The 4,939-nt window shown below is 46.0% G+C and overlaps 1 long non-coding RNA gene across 1 annotated transcript; it reads left to right on the plus strand.

Annotated features, from left to right (window-relative positions):
- The first annotated feature begins 1,255 nt into the window (after positions 1-1,255).
- LOC133627388 (uncharacterized) lies at positions 1,256-3,973 on the plus strand. The gene is made up of 3 exons (XR_009820131.1): positions 1,256-1,517; positions 2,145-2,242; positions 3,788-3,973. It is a non-coding gene; the product is annotated as an uncharacterized LOC133627388 (long non-coding RNA).
- Positions 3,974-4,939: the final 966 nt, after the last annotated feature.

Genomic DNA, 4,939 nt, shown 5'->3' on the forward strand with positions numbered 1-4,939 from the left:
AGCAAAATTATCCCCCTTTGAACTGTGAGTTTACATCAGCTGCCACTCCTGTGGGAAACGACAGCTGCTGCTGTAGTGTGTGCATATGGAGTTACAGGAGATCACACAAGTATCGAGAGGAGGTGACAGGATCTTCCTGCCCCAGGAGGGACCAGGGTCGGGTCCATGTCTGTGTGACACTGTGTGTGTGCCCGTCTCTCCTGGGACAGCCTGGTGGGATGTCCCTGCTCAGCTCACACCAGGAGCTGTGCAGAGCAGACGAACGGATGCAGCTTCCTCGGGAGCAGCTGCAGTGCTCGTGTGCATCCCCACAGAGGGGTCTGTGTCTCAGCTGCCCACTCCTGGAGCTCCCAAACAGGGCAGGGAGGAGCCTCACGAGACCAAAAGGCCTCAGACAGCCTCCATCCTTCAGTCACAAAGGAAAGGGGAAAAAACAGCTCATTTTTAGCAAACCTGATGAGCAGGAATTAGCTCGGGGTACAGGCCCGCAACAAGACTAAATCTGAAGTAACTATAAATACCTACAAGTCCTCAGGAAAAGATGAGGATGTGAAGCTTCCTGAATGTCTCTAACAAGCAAAGGAGTTTGAAAAGGTCTTTCAAGTTCTTTCCCCATATCAAATCAAGGAGAATTGAGAATGAATCCCTAAACCTCTAATCTCTGCTTTGTGAATATATTATCTTCATCTCTGAAAAGTTCAGCTATTCCCATTTTTTGAGCTGACTGCAAACATACCCAAAAAGCTGTAGATTAAAGATTGAACTGTAAAGTTAAATTGCAGACGAGGAACAAACTTTTTTAATGAGGAAGCAGAACCGTATGGAATAGGCTGCAGTTACAGCTGGTGTGTTGTGTGTTGAGCTGCATGAAGGTGTTAACAGTCTTCTTACCTCTGGTGAGAGCTCTAGTACAAAATATTCAGGGGACTAAATGGGAAGAGTTTTTAGGCCTTGTGTTAAAGTTTAAACCACATTGAGACCACTGCAGGAGTCCAGCCTGTGGAAAGACACACAGAGTGAGGTCAAGCACACAGGTTTGCACATTAGCCATGTGGGAATGTGTCTTTGAAGTGTGTTTTGCAAGAGCAGAGAGCCAGGAACCCACTGCTCGTGTGCTGGGTGGGAAGAGGGGGTTTGGAGCATAAAGGATGGGTTCAAAGCATTGGGAAAAAAAACAGGCAAGCTCGAGATTTGGACAGCCACTATCTAATAATCCAATATAGGCTTAATTAGGTGTCGGTGTTGGGGTTTTTTTAATAGTCTGTCCTTTGTTGTTGAGGAACCTGTTTCATACAAACTGCATCACTGTTAACGATGAGCCACACCTGCAGCTGCTTGAAGGAATGAACAAAGTTTTCTGAGTGCACTAGTCAAAGCCCTCCTCTCCTTACTGCCTGCCAAGGAGCTGCAGAAGGCCTGAGGCACTGCTGAGGAATGGGTGTATTCCTCCAGGAAAAGGGCTTGCAGATGGTGAAGTTTTTCCCCAGGTGAACAAAAGGAGCTCTCTCTCCAGCCCTGTAAGTCCAATGACATTGTCCTAACTTCTAGAGCTGCTCGGGAATGAAAAAGCTGCAAGTTAAAGCTTGGAAGAAAAATGGTTGGCTATCTGTAATTGTCAGTGCTAGCCCAAAAAGCAGAAATGGCTCTTTTTATAGAGCTGTACAGGTCCAGCAGTAATAAATCACTGCTGCAGCCTGGTGCTCAGGGTGCGGTGACCTGTCACCAGCAGTAAACGACAAAGTGACTTTGTGAAAAGGAGAATATGGAACACAAGGCACATGTGAGCACTCTGGGGGGTGGTCAGAGCGTGTTGCATGGGGAAGGGGCAGCCCCTGTGGTGTGGGTCTGGTGGGTGCAAAATGAAGTGTTCCATGTTGGAAGAGAGAAACAGGGGCTGGCAAAGTGTTGGGGAATTTATGTGGTATCCCTCCAGGCAAATTAAACAGACATTTGTACAGGTAGCCTGTAAGTCCCCCAGTCACAGCAGAGTGGTGGGTGGGAGTGCTGCTCTCAGCAGTGCATTCAGCAGTCCTGTGCAACCAGTGCCCCTCACAGTCCCACTGCCTTTCAGCATCCCAGCCTCAGTACAATTCAATTTGATGTAACAAGTAATAAACATGATGTATTCCCTGTTCTCTCTGCAGCGTGGTCTTTTATGGGTGTCCCGTGCCTTCATTAAAGCGTCTGCTGTGTTCAAGCTGTCTGACACAATCACAGTGAAACCCTCGTACAAATCAAACCCGTAAGTACTTGTTGGGAAGCACCAGAGCCCATCTGGCAGCCCAGAGCCCGACCCACAGCGATGGGGGCTGCAGGTGGGCACTGGCGAGGGGCCACTGGGCCTGCAGGATGGACCACGGGGTGTGCTGGGTGATGGTACTGAGTGCTGCCCAGCAACCCCGGCCCTGAGGGTTCAACATGCTCTTCAGGAATGATTTGAGCACAGTGCCCTGGTGAGGTGGTTGTAATGCTGGAGCACTTAGCACTTCTGGAGTACATTTTCATCTTGTAAGTGTAGGGAAGCATTAATTAAACCTCCCAGATGAACAAGTGGCAACACTCCCTCGTGCAGACTGATTTCCTTAATAAGTTTGGCAAGTCCAGGGCCGTGTCATAAGGCTGCTCTGGTGCAAGGCATCAGGATTTCTGGTATAGAAATGCCTTTCATAGGTTCTTGCAATAGGCAGTTTCCAGCAAAGGATGGAAGTCTCCACTCCACAGTGCTTTTTATTTCCATAGCTGATGAAGAAATTGTATTTGTTCATATTTTTTAAACTGGTTGAAGAATTATGTGGGTATTTTCCACCCTGTGGCTTAAAAGCCCTTATCTACACTTTTTTCCTGTACTTGTTCTAAAATGTGTTGGCCTTAGCAATTGATTACTTTAATTTCCCCAGGCAGGCATTCATTATACTGCACCACTCACATCATTATGAAATAAGATGCTTTAGGCAGCAGAATGACTCTGGTACAATTAGCAAGATATTGTTTCTAAAGGAGCCCTACACTCCTGCTCAGGTGGAAGGGCAGCCAGGGCAATCATTTAAAGTAAAGGAAGATCACTGGGGAATCAATGCCTTTCCCATAATATTTGCTCCTTAGTGTCGATGGCCCCAGGTGTTTAAAAAACATGAATCAGGCTTCAAAAAATAATCATGAGTTTTCTTTAATAACTGGGAGAATTTAAAGCAAGCAGATGGTGGCTTCAGTCTGCTCTGGGGCATCCATTTCACCACCCCCCTTTCTCCTCTAGGGAGGATGTGTGTGTGTGTGTGTGTGTGTGTGTGTATGTTTATATATATATATATATATATATATATATATATATATATATATATATATATATATATATGGGGGAGATGAGGAGATTATCTGTGTAGTTCATAGCATATATGCTGTATGTACTGTGTATGTGCAATGTGTGTATACACAGCATACAGCATGTGTGCAACGCAGTGTATGGCATATCATTATAAATATGATATATACTTACAGTGTATAAACTGTATAATATCATTTATAATATATTCACATAGGAGGAGAGAGAGAGATGCTTTATATGTGTGTAAAGACTGTACATGTGGGGGGTGTACAGGGAGAAAGAGACTCTGTGTGTGTGATGAGAACATTTACATACAGAATATAGAAGTGTATATAAGACATGGGCTATATAAAGCAGAGCATATATAAGGGGGAGATGAGAGAGGAGGAGTATAACTGTATATATGAACTCTGTGTATTTTGATGCATTTATGGTATCTGTCTGAGGGGGTCCCTCTGCTCACAGGGTGCACTGACGGCTCCTGGCGCGCATTTCCACCGTCCCCTCGTCCCACAGCGACAGAGAAGGGATTGTCACCCCCCCATCCCCCCTCCTTGGCCAGCTGGGGCTGCCAAAACCACTTATCCCTGCAGCACAACTGCGGGCTCTGGCCTCATTAATGCCATCCTGCTTGAGAAGCTTCGTCTGCTGAGTCACTCCTTTCTGTGTAAATATCATGGTAAAAAGACATGACATTTTCTGGGCCATTCTTTGGTATTAATAAGATTCCAAGTACAGAGTGACCTTTTCACAAAGGATTTGTAAATGCCAAAAACGGCATAAAAATCTCTCTTTCTCGGCAGACAGAGGCGTCATAACTTTGCATTTATTTCTTAAATGGTGTTTTCCTGCCTTTCCCCTTCGGTTTTTATCATCTCTTTCCACTGAATGGATGTAATGAAATCTGTGCCTTCAATAACAGCCACAAAAGAGAATGAGAAAAATCCAGCAATGAAATCATCGCCCGCCCAGGGAATTGTTTTGCTGTGAAGCTGAATGAGAACACAGGAGATGAGCTGTGTCCTGCAGCCCGTGGACACAGGCGCCTGCAAGGGCCTCAGCGTGGGCAAAGGGGCTGTGGGCAGCACTGAGTGGGCTGTTTGTATTCAGGACTGTGGTTTGTGTAGGGAGGGCATATACTGTTTGCTACCACTGAACCAGGTAAACACACCGAGAACAAAAACCAGCACAAAACAAGTAGCCGAGGTTTTTGTGAGGCATTGCATTGGGGATTGTATTTACAGCACGTTTTGTTAATGCCTTTACCTGTATTTCCAACAGGCCACAGCAGAGTGACGTCCCTCTACTTAAAAACTAATTGAAGGAAACACCCTAAAACCAAACACAGAACTACCCAGCACAGTGACAGGTCAGTTTATAAGTTCACCAGTGATTTGTGTCAGCAGGAGCCAGCCAGGCCCACTCCCTTACCAAGAGGCAACAGCCCTCAAACAGGGATGGCTACAGCTACAGCATTAACACATCGTGTAAGCAAGTTCTCCTGCCTTTTTGTTTCAACTACATGGCCACCTCCTCTGTCCTTTGGCCTGTGTCTGCATTTCTCATTTCATTTCGGCAGGACTTCACCCAGAAGCCCAGCTCTAACTCCATTTAATT

The sequence above is a fragment of the Colius striatus genome, chromosome 20 (assembly GCF_028858725.1).
Source record: "Colius striatus isolate bColStr4 chromosome 20, bColStr4.1.hap1, whole genome shotgun sequence".
In the NCBI taxonomy this organism is placed as follows: Eukaryota; Metazoa; Chordata; class Aves; order Coliiformes; family Coliidae; genus Colius; species Colius striatus.